This window comes from Euphorbia lathyris, chromosome 2 (genome assembly GCF_963576675.1).
Source record: "Euphorbia lathyris chromosome 2, ddEupLath1.1, whole genome shotgun sequence".
Taxonomy (NCBI): domain Eukaryota; kingdom Viridiplantae; phylum Streptophyta; class Magnoliopsida; order Malpighiales; family Euphorbiaceae; genus Euphorbia; species Euphorbia lathyris.
In genome coordinates this window covers 72,452,773-72,471,043 of record NC_088911.1, presented here as the reverse complement: position 1 = coordinate 72,471,043, position 18,271 = coordinate 72,452,773, and the positions used below count along the sequence as shown (strand labels likewise).

General features: G+C 32.2%; 1 non-coding gene across 1 annotated transcript; it reads left to right on the top strand.

Annotated features, from left to right (window-relative positions):
- The first annotated feature begins 17,202 nt into the window (after nucleotides 1-17,202).
- Nucleotides 17,203-17,309, top strand: LOC136221299 (small nucleolar RNA R71). The gene has a single exon (XR_010685073.1). It is a non-coding gene; the product is annotated as a small nucleolar RNA R71 (small nucleolar RNA).
- The last annotated feature ends 962 nt before the right edge of the window (nucleotides 17,310-18,271 follow it).

The window sequence follows — 18,271 nt, the reverse complement described above, 5'->3', positions numbered from 1 at the left end:
AGTAGTGAAGAAAGTTAGAGTGAAAGTAGGGTCATCTGAAAGTCTGAGGTTCAGAATAAAGATGAATTCTGCTCCTCAATTTGAGTTGTTAAGCCAGAGTGTGGCTGATCAATTTGTTTCATCTGAAATGTAATTTATTTATGCTTGAATAATTCCTGTTTTTTGTTTTGGATCATGTCATTTAATATTTGTGGCTTAATTGTTTTTTTATTATTTTTGTTTGTAGGGCTGCTGATATAGTTTCTGGGGCTGGTCCTTTAGTTTGTGTAAATCAAGATGAAGGGGATGAGTTTGTTGATCCTGCTGATGAAATTGTGTAAGTTATTATTTTGTTGAACAAATGGTTCAGTTTTTTGGAACCTTTCTTGTATATGTATGGAACATTTTTATTTTTTTATTTTTTTATTTTTTTTGTTATATATTTAAGTTGTTTTATATTTTTGCCAGTGATATCGATGATGCGATTGAGTCAGAGAATTCTGATTCTGATTCTGATGATGATATAGACTTGGAGTGTTTGCCTGGAGATGTTCCAGATGAATTTGCTGACATGTGTAGATGGGCTAACAATTATTTATGTAATGGGAGGACAGTTTTTACTACATTTGAAGATTACATTTTTGGTCATTCTGTTAAAGCAGTTATATTGAGGAAGGATATTCGTGAATTGGCTGATCTAGATCCAATAGGCTGTGGCCCAATTTTGTATTACATGAGGTATTTTTTTGTTTATAATTGTATGTTTGTATTAGTGGTTATATTGTTTTATTTTTTTGAATGGCATATTTAGTGTATATGTTTCGTGTGTGTTTTCTATAGGCACCTTTATGATGTGATTGTGGATAATGATAGATTGGATACCACATTCTCTCTTGTTGATCCAAACATAACTAATAATTTTGAAAGAGTTGATAAGATTGGGGAGAAGATCAAGTTTTTGACCGAGAGATATGAACAGTCTGGCAACAAATGTTTGTATTTGATACCACGAAACAAAGGGTATGCATTATTTGTCTATATTGATGATTATTTTATTTGTTTAATAATGTATTATTATGTGTTTGTTTTCTTCAGTTATCATTGGACTTTGACTGTTGTTGATCTTGAGCGGAAACGTGTTTTTCTTTTGAATCCATTGAAAAGTCGTTTGGGCGTGGAAAATGCTGAATGGAGAAATGTTGTTGATGAGTATGTTAATAATCAAATGCTCTTTTATAATGTATTTTATTTATTGAATGCAATAGCTTGACATATATATGATATTGTTTTGCAGATCTATTCTTTCTTTTTATCATGAGAAGTTTTTGGTAAATTGGATTATCCCTGTGGTACGTGTTTAATTTGTATGTATATTTGTGTAATTTTTTTTATTGTTTTTAAGTTGTTTGTATTTTATTTTGCAGAATATTCCAACTCAGAAAGATACAAAAAGCTGTGGGTATTATGTAATGAAGTATATGTATGATATAGTGTCTGAGAAAGTGTTGACAATTGACAAAATTGTAAGTGTTTATTTTTGGAACAATTGGTGTTTATTTTTGGAACAATTGGTTTTTATTTTTGAAACAATTGGTTTTTATTTTTTGGAACAATTAGTTTTGATGGATTATGTTAATTGTGATTTGTTTTTTAGTGGGATAAGTATGCTAGGAGGTCATCTTACAGTGTAGATGTGATGAATGAATTACGTCGAGATTTGGCAAATATTATTTTGAGATATGGTGTTGATAATGAAAGTTGTGGAGGAGATCGTTTAAGGAGGATTGTTAAGGAATCGAAGTACATCCGTTCTCCTTTTATTTCTCGGCATCCAAAGTTGGTTGATAACATGGATAATCGTAAAAGGAGGATTGTTGAATATGCTCTGAGTCCTGTTTTAAGCAAGTAAGAAGTTGAAGTTATGTTTGTTATATGAATTTATATGTTATTTTGGCATATACTGATAGTTTTTTTTCTTGTTTTGAAGTGGTGTATTTTTCAATGATGGACAAACCTTTATTGATAAACGGGAGATTTTATCAATGTCTGGTCATGATCATATTGTCAATAATATTGTGGATGCTTGGAGTTCAATTTTGAACACTGAAGAACTGAAAAAATATAGTGGAAAGCCGAAAAGATTTTTTTTCAGTACATATGCTTTTGTATGTTTCCTAACTTTGTAAGTTTGTTTTTTGTTTTCATTCTGTAAATAATTGTTTTGCTAAATGTTGTTTTGATTATTTTGTAGAATCTTCTGTTTTCTGGAGCTAGTAGAACAAGAGAACATAATTTTAATGAAAGGCTTCAGAATGAACTTAATTTTTTCAAATTTAAAAACTTGGCTAATGTTGAATTGGTAAGTTTTATGGTGGAACAGCAGTTGTTGAATACTGTTAAATGTATTGAGATACTAATGTTTTTTGCTGTTTATTAGGTGTTTTTCCCTGTTATTTCTCATGGACATTTTTATCTGATTGTTGTGAACAATCTTTCAAAGAGTGTTCAAATATTGGATAATATGACACTTCCTCAAAAAATCAGTCGTGCTGATAAGTATGATGATTGTCCAAAACAATTGGTATGTTGTAAATTGATTTACTTCATTCTTTGTTTTTCTTGTATATGTGATAACATATTTTCTGATTTGTTTGTTGTAGTTAAAATCCTATGCTCATTTTGTTTTAAAAAATGATGCTTCTTCATTAAAACAAATGTGTGCATACAAAGTGCAAATTCTGAGGATGAAGTGGAGAAGCAATAATAACCACAATGATTGTGGTGTTTTTCTTTTAAAGCATATGGAAACATACATTGGTCAGAGTGTGAAGGAGTGTAATATTGGATTGACAAAGAATTCTAAGGTATATGTTGTAAATTCTTTATGTAACAATTTGTATTACTATTATTCTATTTTATTATATCATTTTTTTTGCAGGGAAAAGAGTTTAGAAAGCTTAGAATTTTTTATTGCTGGAGCATTCTTTTGAATCCAATAAATCAACTTATTGAAGAAATTGATGAGAAGTCAAAAGAATGGGTTGTTGGTGCTGGATTAAATTTCGAATAGCATATTTTGTATGTTAAATTTGTAAATATATTTTAGAATTTGTAAATATACTTTAGAATTTGTATATAAAATTTTACATTTATAAAGGTTTTTGAAATTATGTTTGTTTATTCCTAACAGATGTCAATATGTTTAATATTTAGGAGATATAATTCATTTGGAACAGATGTTACATTTTATTTGAACAAATGGTATATTGATTCGGAACAAACTATATAATTACATTGAACAAGTCGTACAATTTTGTAGAATTCATCCACAACCTTTTTCAATTCTCCCAACCTCTTAATGGTACATTAAGTTTGAACAAATGTTACAGTTATATTAAACAATTTGTACAATTTATGTATAGTTTTGGCTCAATATAAGAGCATTTCCAATGGTTCATACTCACAATCACTTTATATATTTGTATGGAAAATGATTTTAGATCATATTAAAGTAAATAAATAGAATGTAACTATTTTTTATTGATCAATGTAATATTTATTCCGGAAAAACATATGTATTCCGATTGAACTATTCAGTTTAGGGAATGGAACAAATTGTTAATTATTTCGGAACAAATGATATAGTTACATTGAACAAGTGGTACAATTTTGTAGAATTCAGTATAGATCATTTTTCAATACTCATCACAAATGATATAGTTATATTGAAGAATTTGTACAATTTATGTACAAATTTATGTATAATTTGGATCAATATAAGAGCATATTCAATGGTTTGGACTCACAACCACCTTATATACATTAGCCATTTAAACAAATTGTGTTGGATCATAGTATTAATTATTTTGGAATGTTAAATGAGTTTAGATCTCATTAAAGTAAATAAAAAGAATGTAACTATTTCTGATGGAACAATGTAATATTTATTCCGGAACAACATATGTATTCAAACTGAACAATACAGCTCATGGAATGGAACATAGTATGTATACCGTTGGAAGAATGTAATATTAATACATGATATATGTTTCATTAAACTTTTAATTGTTAATAAAATGAATAAAGATTTATTTTAATCTGCTTTTAATTCATACCCTTTTGCAATAATAAATAAATGAGTAAATAATTATTGATTCTGATACTAATAGTTTAAGAGACTGATTCACATATTTATATAGGAATAAATACCAATAGCTTAAGAGACTGATTTACAGTTTTAATTTAGTTTGCATTTAATAAATATTTTCATATACGTAATAATCTTAATACTGTTGAGATTCTCAATAGATAATTATTTGAAGGAAAGAAAGCTGTCTTTAATTGCAATAACAGTAGAATTTGAAGAGTCTAAATTAATAAAAGCTTGTGAGTTTCCCAATAGATAATCATTTGAATGAAAGAAAGCGTGTTTGATAGTATGAAGTTTAAGAGACTAAATAAAATTCTATAAATAGTACTGCTCTATTTATTGATCATATTTTTTTAGTAGAAGTTGAATTTTAGCAAAGATGTCAGGCAGCAGTTCGAGTTCGTCTAAAAGAAGCAGGTCCTCTTCTCCTGTTGAACCTTCACTACGTAATGGACGTAGTGACATTCCTGATGAGCTTTTTAAAGTTATTAAAGATATGGAAGAAACTTTCATGGAAGGGGATATTGACGATATCCTAAAGAAGCTGAAGGGCATGAAGGCTTTTATGTCTTTATTTTGTGACTCAATGATGTCTTTTATTGAGAAAGGAGTGGAGGAGAAGGAGGAGTTGAAGGAGGAGCTGCAGGAAGTGAAGATGAATCTAGAGAACCAGATTAAGAAATATAACAATGATGTTATGAGCCCTGATAATCATTATTTGTAATGTTTTATTTTTAATTGTGAACATTTTGTTTTTATTTTTATGTTCGTATGTTTTTTATTTTTATGTCTGTATTTTTTTTATTTAATGATATATTTTGTTTTTATGTTTTTTATAGTTCTATATATTGTTGATATTGCTGATGAACTTTTTAAGGTCATTGTTGATATGGAGATAGTGATATCAACAGGTAGTGAGAAAAGGAACTGGATTTCAGTTTACACTAAATTAACATACAGGTAGTGACATTGCTGATGAACTTTTTAAGATGTTGATTGAATCATGGTGAAGCTGAAGGGGCATAAATGTTTTTATATGGAACAAATCATATATTAATTATGAACAAATGATATATTTATATGGAACATGTTGTTCTACAGCATTCAATAATTATTCTAAGTAATTATCAAGACTTATAATAACAAGTTGTTTCAAAAAAAAATCACAGCTTTACAAGTCTGGTAATAATAAAAATATACTGTTAGAGGAAACAGAGTTTAGACATAGGATTTTTACCTTATCTCTTTGTTTTTTCAGGGCAGTTTCTAATGTCGTGGTTGCACAATTAGTGACATCCTTTGCACATCCTTTGTTTTTTCTGTGATTGTTCAATTGCTTTCTCTTTTTCTCCCTTCAATCTTTTCTCACTGTTTGTAAGCTGAATTCCAGTTCCTTTGTTTTTAGAAATTTTTGGTTCTTTGATTAGAACTTCAGAGGGCCGACTTGTTCCAACCAACATCTCTATGTCTTGAATTTTAGTTGAATTGTTCATGTTCTTTCTTTTCTTTGCTTCCAGCTCTGTCCTCAATGATTGAATGTTTCTTGTGAGATTATTGAGTTCCTCTTCATCCCCTTCAGCCAAACACACAGTCATGTGAATCTCACTCGATAAGTTATTCAACATTATTTTCTTTCCCATTGTTCGGGCACATTCTTCTATAACATTATTTTGCAATGTTATCTCTTGTAATATTTTCCATCTGTTTAGCACATACTGGTCAGGAATTTTTTCCAGCATTTTATCCTTCCATACGAGAACCATATGTCTACAGGGAATTCCTGCTCTATTGAACATCTTGCATAAACATGTTGTGTCACTGTTTTCTGTATTATAAACAACCTGATATGTTGTTTTTTTTACCTTTTTCCCTTACAGTGATTATGCATTTGTCAGGCTGTTTCTGTATATCATCAACGCCACATTTAAATGAAGCATCTATGACTTCTTTTTGAAATTCGTAGAATATTGTTTTGTAAATACTTCTGATGCATGTTTTTCAATAGGAATTGGTGTTTGAGTCATAGGTATTGAGTGTTTAGAATCATTGTCATTTTTTCCTTGTGCATGTCTTTGTGCTTCCATTGCACCCTCAAACCGGAGGAGGAATTCAATTAGAGTTAAATGACTTTTTGTGAAAGAAGTGAAGAAGTGATTTTCACTTTCTGACCTTGATGTTGTTCTCATTAAGCCCGCTAGGAATGAGTCTCTGAAATAAGCAGGAATCCATGTTGATCTTATATCATACATGTGTTTCAGCCATCCATGTTCTTGTAAATTGAATTCCGAAATGATTTCCATCCATTTTTGTTCAAAATCTTCTGGTTCCAACTCTACACTCCATACGCAAGAATTTATCTTTGTGATAAAATCTGTTTCTTGCATTATTTGTCTTCCTGTATTTGTCAGAAAACAGGGTAGAATAAAATTAATTTATGCGTATTGAACAACACATATAAAATTGTGGAACATTTTATGTATTCGTATGGAACAACACATGTATTATTTTGGAACATTGTATTTATTGAATTGGACAATTGAACATAAATAGCATAGAATTATTTTTCATACCTATTTTGTCTGACATCTTCTTCATAATGTGCCACATGCAAAATCTGTGTTCTGTTTTTTTGAAAACATTTTTTATTGCAACTATCATTGCTGGATCTTGGTCTGTTATCAAACAAGTCGGCTCATTGTTGTCCATTGCTTTCAGAAATGTTTTAAAAACCCACTCAAATGATGCAATATCTTCGTTAGCCACGAAACAATATGCAAATGTAATACATTTTTTGTGGTTGTCAACCCCAGTAAATGATCCAAATATCATATTATACCTGTACATTGTAACATAAAAATAAGTTTTCTGTTTGAAGAACATGACAGAATTTTTGTGTTTCATAATCAGTATATGAATGGCAGAAAGCAATAATTTTATGCCAAAGATTATTATGTAGTACCTGTTTGTGTTATATGTCGTGTCAAATGAGACCATATCACCATAAAGAGCGTAGTTTTTGATACATACAGGGTCTGCCCATAAAGCTCTACATAGTCTGCCTTCTTGATTTACTTCAAATTCAAAAAATAATGCACTCCATAACTCCTTTTTTTTGAAAATTATCTACAAACATTTGTGCATCTGAATCCTTAATATATGCTTTCAAGTCTCTCTGGAAGTTCTTAAAATCTATCTTCGATGCACCAATATTTTCATATCCTCCATAAAGTTCCTTTGCTTGTCTATAAGTTCTAAGAGGACCAACGTTCATCTGTTTAACCAAATCAGAATTTATTTATTTTAAGATGAAATGAGTAAAATTCTATAAATAAACAGAATACATTATTTATAATGCATAAGTATTATGAAGAAGATTTTTTACCTTTGCATTATTAACTACCATCTTTTTGTGTAGAAGGTTCATGTTCCTGCCCTCTTTTTGATATTGTACACATCCTGGAGTGTATAGAAGATGATTATGTTCTTCTTTAAACTGTGTCACTTCATAGTTTGCATTGTCGGAAAGTTTGATAATCATTTTAGCACTGCATCCTACGCGACTGAGTGTCCTTTTTCTGGTTTTTATATCACTGGATGTTGCTTTTCTTTTGTGATATTTGTAACCTTCTTTATTGCATACAAAAAATTGTTCTTTTATAACACCTTGTTTCTTTCTTGAAGTTGATATCCTACTATTAAATCCACCAGCACATGCATATGATTTGTAGAATTCTTGTGCTTCATTATAATTCTCAAATATCATTCCAAGAGCAGGTTTTAACTCATTTGAACAATTAGGAATCCATATTTTTGTTCCATTAGGGCTGAGTCTTGTGATTACTTCTGGTGTGTAAGGTACAATTGGAGTAGAAGAGTAAGTAGGCGAAAGCAAATCTACAAAACAGGTAAGAGAGTTGAGATTATGACAAATATGTACTTTGAACAAATGGTACATTAGTTCGGAACAATTAGCATATCTATTTTGAACAACTAATATATTATTATGGAACCAATAATATATTCACATGGAATAACAATTTCAATTTGTTAGAATTTACAGTACAGTTTTTGTTAATAATTAGTATAAGAAATCTATTATCAAGTCTGAGAATAAGTTTAGATCAATTATTATCAAGAAATTATAAGGTACAATTGCAGTAGAAGAGTAAGTAGGCGAAAGCAAATCTACAAAACAGGTAAGAGAGTTGAGATTAGGACAAATATGTACTTTGAACAAATGGTACATTAGTTCGGAACAATTAGTATATCTATTTTGAACAACTAATATATTATTATGGAACCAATAATATATTTACATGGAATAACAATTACAATTTGTTAGAATTTATAGTACAGTTTTTGTTAATAATTAGTATAAGAAATATATTATCAATTCTGAGAATAAGTTTAGATCAATTATTATCAAGAAATCCATATATATCGTCTAAATTTAATATAAATCTATTATAAAAAAATGTAAAGTGTCAGATATTAGCAAAATACCTGGAGATGATGTTGTGTTGTCTTCCATATTGCACTGATTGTTGTCTTCAGATTCCATATTTTGGTGTTCGTATTCCATATTCAGATTGAATTATATGAATGCAGTTGAGAAATCGATCGATAATGTTGATGTGAAGAGAATCGATCAGTAATGTTCAGAGTGGAAAATCGAACGATAATTCATCGGAGAAGAAACTCGGAGTTTAATCTGAATACAGATTTGAAATCGATCGATGATTGTGAGAATAAAATCGCATTTTTCCTGTGAGGAACAGAGTAGAATTGAGATATTTGATTCGCGCGTTTTTCCTGTGAGGAACAGAGGAGAATTGACGCGTGTTTTTTTTTTTGAATTTTATTGCCAAAACGACGTAGTTTTGTTATGTCACACAATAAGCTCATTGTCACAACTTAAGACATTGTCACGCTGGATCTCACCCATATATATATATATATATATATATATATAGGGGTGAGATACAGCGTGACAAGGGCTTAAGTTGTGACAATGAGCTTATTGTGTGCCATAACAAAACTACGTAGTTTTGATGATAATTAAAAAGGGCAAGGTGGCAAATTGGTAAATAAAATGAAAGAGAGGATAGAGAAAATTGTTTTTTTTTCTTTAAAATACATTTTTCCGACATCTCTAACATCGTTTTTCGAAAATTTTTATACTATTAGACTCGTCTAAATTAGACGGTCATTTTAAGATCCCTGAAGCTCAAGTAAAAAAATTTCCAGTGAACGGAATCCGGGTGGGCGTTTTCCGGCGAGAAAACAAGTACCCAGAAAATTCTCAAAAAATTCCCGAAAATGTAAAACATTATTCTAAGAAACTTTAATTCTTGGGTCGAAACAGGATTTCTTACGGTTTAGTCCCAATAAAACTTTTTCCTTAATTTTATCCATTTTACATGCTTCAACAATTTGTTGGGACTATACCATAAAAAATCCCGCTTTGACCCAAGAATTAAAGTTTCTTAGAATAATGTTTTACATTTTCTGAAATTTTTTGAGAATTTTCTGGACACTTTGTTTCTTGCCAGAAAATGCCCACCCGGATTCCGTTCACCGGAATTTTTTTTACTTGAGCTTCAGAGATCTTAAAATGACCGTCTAATTTAGACGAGTCTAATAGTATAAAAATTTTCGAAAAACAAGGTTAGAAATGTCGGGAAAATGTATTTTAAAGAAAAAAAATAAAACATTTTTCTGTTGGAACAATGCAAGTATTATGTTGGAACAAATGATACACTGATTTGGAACAAATGGTACACTGATTTGGAACAATGTAAGTAGGACAAAAAATGTGTCCAGAAAATTATCAAAAAATTCAAAAACATATAAAAAATCATTTTAAGAAACTTTAATTCTTGGCTCAAAGCGAAATTCCTTACAGTTTTGACCCAATAAATTGTTGAAGCATGTAAAATGGATAAAATTAAGAACAAGTTTTATTGGGACTAAACCGTAAGAAATCCCGCTTCGACGCAAGAATTAAAGTTTTTTAGAATAATGTTTTACATTTTTTGGAATTTTTTTAGAATTTTCTGGGCACTTTTTTTCTTGCCAGAAAACGCCCATTCGGATTCCGTTCACCGGAATTTTTTTTACTTGAGCTTCAGGGATCTTAAAATGACTGTCTAATTTAGACGAGTCTAATAGTATAAAATTTTTCGAAAAACGAGGTTAGAAATGTCAGAAAAATGTATTTTAAAGAAAAGAAATAAAACAATTTTTTGTTGGAACAATATAAGTATTATGTTGGAACAAATAGTACATTGATTTGGAACAACGTAAGTAGGACAAAAAAACGTGTCCAGAAAATTATCAAAAAATTCCAAAACATGTAAAACATTATTTTAAGAAACTTTAATTCCTGGCTCAAAGCGAGATTCCTTACAGTTTTTACCCAACAAATTGTTGAAGCATGTAAAATGGATAAAATTAAGGAAAAAGTTTTATTGTGATTAAACCGTAAGAAATCTCGCTTCGACCCAAGAATTAAAGTTTCTTAGAATAATGTTTTACATGTTCTGGAATTTTTTGAGAATTTTCTGGATACTTTTTTGCTTACCGAAAAACGCCCACCCGGATTCCGTTCACCGGAATTTTTTTTACTTGAGCTTCATGGATCTTAAAATGACCGTTTAATTAAGACGAGTCCAACGGTATAAAATTCTTTGAAAAACGAGGTTGGAAAAGTCGGAAAAATGCATTTTAAAGAAAAAAATAAAACAATTTTCTCTTTCCTTTTATTTACAAATTTGCCACCTCTTTTTGGTTAATTACAAAATTGGTCCTTGTCACAAAATAAGACTTGTCACACCATAAGAGATGTGTCACACCTGATCTGTTCTCTATATATATATATGTAGGAGAGATCATGTGTGATACATCTTTTATGGTGTGACAAGCCTTATTGTGTGATAAGGACCAATTGTGTAATTAACCAGGGGAAGGTGGCAAATTTGTAAATAAAAGGAAAAGGAAAATTGTTTTATTTTTTTCTTTAAAATGCATTTTTCCAATTTTTCCAACCTCGTTTTTTAAAAAATTTTATACCGTTGGACTCATCTTAATTAGACCGTCATTTTAAGATCCCAGAAGCTCGGGTAAAAAAATTTCCGGTTAACGGAATCCGGCGATCTGTTTTTCTGTGAGAAAAAATGTCTAAAAAATTCTCAAAAAATTCCAAAAAACGTAAAACATTATTCTGAGAAATTTTAATTCTTGACTCAAAGTGAGATTCCTTACGGTTTAGTCCCAAATCAACGGAATCTGGCGGTTAGATGAGCGTTTTCCGATAAAAAAAAAACGAAAGTGCCCAGAAAATTCTCAAAAAATTTCAAAAAATGTAAAACATTATTTGGATAAACTTTAATTCTTGAGTAAAAGTAGGATTTCTTACAGTTTAGTCCCAATAAAACTTTTTACTTAATTTTATCCATTTTACATCATTCAACAATTTATTGGGTCAAAACCGTAAGAAATCCCGTTTCGACCCAAGAATTAAAGTTTCTTAAAATAATATTTTACATTTTCTGAAATTTTTTTAGAATTTTCTGGGCACGTTTTACTCACCAAAAAATGCCCATCCGGATTCCGTTCACCGGAATTTTTTTTACTTGAACTTCAGGGGTCTTAAAATGACCGTCTAATTTAGACGAGTCTAATAGTATAAAAATTTTCGAAAAACGAGATTAGAAATGTCAGAAAAATGTATTTTAAAGAAAAAAAAATAAAACATTTTTCTGTTGGAACAAATGGTACACTGATTTGGAACAATGTAAGTAGGATAAAAAATGTGCCCAGAAAATTATTAAAAAATTCCAAAACATGTAAAACATCATTTTAAGAAATTTAATTCTTGGCTCAAAACGAGATTCCTGATAGTTTTGACCCAATAAATTGTTGAAACATGTAAAATGGATAAAATTAAGGAACAAGTTTTATTGGAATTAAACCGTAAGAAATCCCATTTCGACCCAAAAATTAAATTTTCTTAGAATAATATTTTACATTTTCTGGAATGTTTTGAGAATTGTTTGGACACTTTTTTTTTCGCCAGAAAACACGCACCCGGATTCCGTTCACCGGATTTTTTTTTACTTGAGCTTTAGAGATCTTACAATGACCGTCTAATTTAGACGAGTCTAATATTATAAAAAAATTTGAAAAACAAGGTTAGAAATGTCGGAAAAATGTATTTTAAAGAAAAGAAATAAAACAATTTTCTGTTGGAACAATATAAGTATTATGTTGGAACAAATGGTAAACTGATTTGGAACAATGTAAGTAGGACAAAAAACGTCACCAGAAAATTATCAAAAAATTTCAAAACATGTAAAACATCATTTTAAGAAACTTTAATTCTTGGCTCAAAGCGAGATTTCTCACAGTTTTGATCCAACAAATTGTTGAAGCATGTAAAATGGATAAAATTAAGGAAAACATTTTATTGGGACTTAATCGTAAGAAATTCTGCTTCGACCCAAGAATTAAAGTTTCTTAGAATAATGTTTTACATTTTCTGGAATTTTTTTAGAATTTTCTGGGTACGTTTTTGTTCGCCGAAAAACGCCCACCCGGATTCCGTTCACCGGAAATTTTTTTACTTGAGCTTCAGAGATCTTAAAATGACCGTCTAATTTAGACGAGTCTAATAGTATAAAATTTTTCGAAAAACGATGTTAGAGATGTCAGGAAAATGTATTTAAAAAAAAAATAAAACAATTTTCTCAATCATCTCTTTCATTTTATTTACAAATTTGTCACCTTGCCCTTTTTAATTATCATCAAAACTATGTAGTTTTGTTATGTCACACAATAAGCTCATTGTCACACCCTAACCCCTTGTCACACTGGATCTCACTCCCCCCCCCACCCATACACACACACACACATATATATATATATATAATTAGAAGTTAATTCCTAATATAAATACTAATACTATTTATATTTCTTATTAAGAATATAATTGATTTAATTATTTTATAAATAATCATAATCTAATTATAATTAAACTATAAATCAATTAAACAATTTTAACCTAATCAATATATACTATTTGGCTACTAACCATTTTCTTATTTAATGGAACAATTCCAAAATTATAATTTTTCCATTGGTTTTCAATACATAATGTGTGGCCGATTAAGTTCTTACGACAACTAGCCGTATACGTTATTACAATTTATTTAATGATGAATCGGATGTCAAACCAACTCCTTAATTTTTATCTATTAATTCTATCAGAATTAATCCAACTAAACATATATGATGCTCGTAAAGTATATAGCAGTTAATAGGACAAGTGTATCCTACTGCAACAAGTAATATAGTGCTAAGCACAAGATCGAACCACAAAGACTATTATCCTAATTAGTTAATTCGAACGGTAAATTTATCTATTTAGCGGAGTTGAATAGCAATTTGGTTTTGAAACAAATAAAATAAATATCTAACTAAGAAAAGCAGTAAACAGAACAAGTCGCAGGGTGGATTGTGATTTATGGTAAGTACAACCTAGAATGGAGAATTCATTGGTTAATTCCTAAGTATGGGTTTAAAGGACTTCAGGTTTAAGCTCTACTTATAATTGAAGGTAATTGTCTTAATAAGAAAGACAAATGTGATCAATATTCATCTATCCTATTCACATGCATTCGGGTGACGGCTTGATTAGGCATATACCCTAGGTCATGCTAAGCATTAGGTTTTTTGACAATTAAGACTAAAGCCGTGGCCCAGTCACGTAGCATCACTCCTAGTGGTCTCTAGCGAGCTCAGATTAACACAGATTCCATATAGACAATTTCGTGGTCAGGTTTTCATCTATCTATAATCCTATCTAAGTCAGGTTCATAGGCATTAAGCGCAATTATGTACATTAAGCAGGCTAGTTGATCATCATCGATTCTCATTCTAGCATTAATCCTATTCCTGACATTATCTAGGCATTAAGCATGCATAATCTGATCAATCAAGAGCGAATACAATAAACCCTAAGTCCTAATCATATATAATCATTCAACCAATTTCATCCCCATCCTGGATTGGATGGGGATTAGCTCATAGACAAACCAATCATATCAATTATGCAATTGAGAATAAATGAAGGCATTCTTGATTAAATGTAAATAAAGATAAAAGGGAAGGAGAAGGAAATTCTAAAACCCGTTTGTCTGATTACAATGTAAACAAGGTAGATCCTCCACCCTTTGAGCTTGTTCTTCAATGAATTAAAGCTAAGCTAAAAACTGAATTAAAATATGAAAGCTTAAATATATTGAATGTAGCTAAGGAATTAAAAATGTCTAATCTCCCCGAAGAACTGAGAGTAGCTCCCTATTTATAGAGATAGGGCGAAACCCTAGGTCTCCGAGGGGGGGGGGGGGTACAACAGTCATTTCCTACACTTAAAAGGGGTTTTTAGGCATTAGGATTCGAGATTCTAGCAAGAGAGAGGTGTTTTTATGCCTCTCCTGCCTCGTCTCATCGAGACATAGGCTGTCTCGTCGAGACGAGTACCTATCTCATCGAAACATCCAGTGTCTCGACGAGACAGGCACCTAAATGGGACAGAATGTCTGGTTTTTCTCCGTTTTGGTCCTCGGGATTCCGAAATTTGCTCTAATGGTCCCTAACGAATCCCAAAAGTGCTCCGACGGTCCCTGAATTGTCCAGAAATGCTCCAAAAGGCTCGGGTCTGGTTCAAAAATACTTAAATAGTCATGAAAATCCCTGAAAATACAGAAAATGCCATAAATAACGGAAATTGCTAATTTTAACTTAAAACTAACAAAACGATACTAGAATTGAATGGAAAGATAGCGAAAACGATCTAAAACGATCCTAAAAACACTATAAAATTGGGAGTTATCAATATAACATAGTGAGTGTCATGACTTAAGAATGAGGTGTCTCACTCAATAGAAGGCATAAAAAGTCAAGTTGATTTTCACCTTTTACCTTTCTGTGAATAGATGTAGTAAAATACAATATAATATGGGCTTTTGCCAAAAAGCCCTATTATGATCCGAAGACCTCAGATGGCCTAAGTTAATTGAGGCCTGCTACGATGGTTGGTCTTGGCCGAAGCTTGGCCAAAGTCGGGGCTTCAGACACCTTGATTGGCTGAAGGCTGTCTGCGGAGAAGTATTTGGAAACACGTGGACCAATGAGCACGTTGGGTTCCAAATACACGCTCCTCGTTTTCAGAAGTACAATGCCATGGAAATATAGGGTCCAAAGACCTATTAGATGCTGCCACGTGTCCAGGTACACTTTATTTTATCTATAAATAGCAGAGACATTCTACAATTTCAGGTATGTTACTTCTATTACTCATTGCTTCACGTCTCTGATTTACATAAGTCTGATATTATCTCTAATATCCATAACTTTAGAATCAAAGAGGGTTCGTCAGAACTCTGACCCCTTTTCTGATGTCTGTTGTGATTTCAGGTGATCAGAAGATTGATAGTGAAGCGTTTATCAAGAATTGTGATAACATTTGGTGCGATGATCATGGAACTTACTTCGTAAAATCATGGTTCAACTTCACAGTTGTTACCCCAACAAATCAGTCATTAGAGCAATCTTCTGTTCAACCTGGGATTCAATCTAATCAATAGGTTGTTGATATTCCTGGTACTTCAACCGCTCCTTATTGTGGCCCGATGGATTCACGAAACATTCCGATTTCACCTTTACTGGTTACACCATCATTAGACTAGAGAATTGACGCATGTTTAGGGTCTCTTGAGCCTGAGCAATGCTCTTTCATGGATGGTTTAACAAGACAATTAATCTACAATATATGATCTATTCAGGAATCAATGAACATCCTTCGTACGGAGCATGTTACACAGATGGACGTAATGCGCTAAAAGCTGAAAGAAGCAAGAGATGATGCCATTTACAATGGAAGAAAGCATTCTGTCGCTTGTTCTATGGGACATCATGTGGTTCAAACATATCCTAGGAAAATAGAAATTTCAGAAGAGTCCCAGCCTGAAGTCAAGATGGGGAGTCTTTCCCAACGCAGGCACAATCTTTCACCTTCACTTAGGAGGTATGTTTCAAAGGAAGAGGGATCTAGATCCCCAAAGCGATGAAGAGGTGCTCGTTATGATTCCACTGAGTCCTTGATTCGTCGCTATGAAGCTCACAAAGACAGAATGGTTACTGATTCACCCGAATGCATTAACAGAAGATAACCGAAGGCAAAGGAAAGTGAATCTTCGTTAAAGGATGAGGTTTATAATCTCATCAGAAGTGAGCTTCGTCATGTCATGAAGGACGAAGGTCTGGAATCAATAATGCTAGAGACAACTGACCTAGATACACCTCTAAGCGCTGAGATCATGAGTCAGCCAATGTCGCAGGGATTTAAGTATCCATTACTTAAAGATTACAATGGCATAACAGATCCAACCTTGCATATAAAGAACTTTCTAAGAGCTTTACAAACCACCACGGCAACTGATGCCCTGATGTGTCATTTATTCTCGACTAAATTAAGGGATTCAGCTGCATACTAGTATGATCAATTGCTACTAGGGTCAATTCGATCTTTCAAACAGATGTCAAAAGAGTTTGCCGATCACTTCATCACATCAATTCCTAAAAGAAAAATGATGCATGACCTCAACTATCTGGTCCAGGAACCAAGTGAGTCCCTTAAAGAATGGGTGGAGAGATTTCAATGATCGGTGAGGGCCGCTATAGAAATCACAGCCATCAGGTGATAGTATCTCAATATGGATAGATGGTTGCGTGTTAATTGCAGAGACATTCATATTTCCCATTGTTTTAACCAGTTGTTCCATTTGTGAGGAGAGTTTAGTGATAGCCTACTGTTTGCATTGTTCGTAACTCTCTTTCCATCACTTCGTACTGAGTGCTAGTTATAACTTGTGTTGACAACTCTTTCAATTAGCTCGTATAATGCTTGAGGTTCAAGTTCCTCTAGATTTCCATTAACAACTGATTCAATCTGGATCTTGTACGCATTGGTCACCCCGTTGTAGAAGTTTTGAACTTGCATCCACATGGGTATGCCATGATTTGGTACTCGTCGCAATAATTCCTTGTATCTCTCCCATGCTTCGGATAGTGATTCATCTTCCTCTTGGAAGAAGTGTAAGACCTCATTCCTTAGCTTGATCGCCTGTCTGGGAGGAAAATATTTCATCAGGAATAGCGTAGCCATTTCCTCCCAATTTGTGATAGAACCTGGTTGTAGATTCTTCAACCAATTCTTCACCTTATCCTTCAAGGAAAAGGGAAACAGCTTGAGTCTGATCACTTCATCACTTTCGTTTCTATGAGTGCGAAATGTGTTGCACATTATGACGAAGTCTTGAATGTGAGCATTTGGATCTTCATTTGGGTATCCACCAAATTGCACAGCTGTTTGCAGCATTTAGATCATTGAAGCTTTCACTTCGAATAAGCGATTTCCTTCATTTGGTATCACAATACACGATGAATGGCCTTCAGTGGATGGTCTGGAATTTCTTCATCTGCAACCTCTGGTTGCTATTGTTGTTATTGTTTCCATTAACACTGTTGTTTTCAACATGACCCTCCTCATAGTTCCCTTCTTGTTCAGGCTCTGGTATTTCATTTTCGCGATTCATTCTGGCGCGTCTAGCTTGTTTGAGTAGTCTTCTTCTTCTTCTGTAGGTTCTCTCAATCTCGAGGTCCACAGGGAGAATAGGAATACATGCTCTTCGCATACACAACTAGAAATCGAAACACAAAAACTGGACAAACAAGTGGTTATCGGGTAACAAAATTAGAATACAAATGCTTCCAAACTTAGATTTAAACAATCCCCGGCAACGGCGCCAAAAACTTGGTATGTTAGATATGGACTCTAGCAATTGTACTAGGGTAGATGTAGTGTTGGCAAGACCAAGTGTCGTATTCCACAAGGATTAAAACTAGCTGGTTGAATAGTTACCTTAAGTGTTAGAATTCAAAAGGTTGATTGGGTTGGGTTGATTAACACTAGCATAAACACACAAACTAAAAGCAATGATAAGATTACTAAACCAAGACGAACAAGCACAGACCTAGCCATACGCCTACGAACAACTGTACTTTAATTATTCCCGCTTA